Source organism: Sinocyclocheilus grahami, unplaced genomic scaffold (genome assembly GCF_001515645.1).
Source record: "Sinocyclocheilus grahami isolate Dianchi unplaced genomic scaffold, SAMN03320097.WGS_v1.1 scaffold7182.1, whole genome shotgun sequence".
In the NCBI taxonomy this organism is placed as follows: domain Eukaryota; kingdom Metazoa; phylum Chordata; class Actinopteri; order Cypriniformes; family Cyprinidae; genus Sinocyclocheilus; species Sinocyclocheilus grahami.
This window is the reverse complement of record NW_015511318.1, coordinates 1-318: the sequence shown is the minus strand read 5'-3', so window position 1 is coordinate 318 and position 318 is coordinate 1.

Here is a 318-nt window from a genome sequence, read left to right as displayed (position 1 = left end):
TTGGAAAGATGTTTGCAGTACCATTTGACATTTAGCTTTTAAAGTTCAAGCTTGGTTTGTCAGATTAATAGTATTTTGACCTCCTTGCATGCGATGTAAGTGTTTCATACAATACATGTAAAAATACAACTGTTTATGTTTTCTAAAGGTAATATAGGAACATACAGCTGGTAAAGATGGACCTAAAGGAGAACCTGGTAAATATAAATTTCTTTGTGTCTTTTTCTAAATCCTTCCATAGGAAGAAGCAACAAAATTATTAATTAAATAATAAATGTATTATATGTATAAATATACATATATTTTCAATTTGAAAAT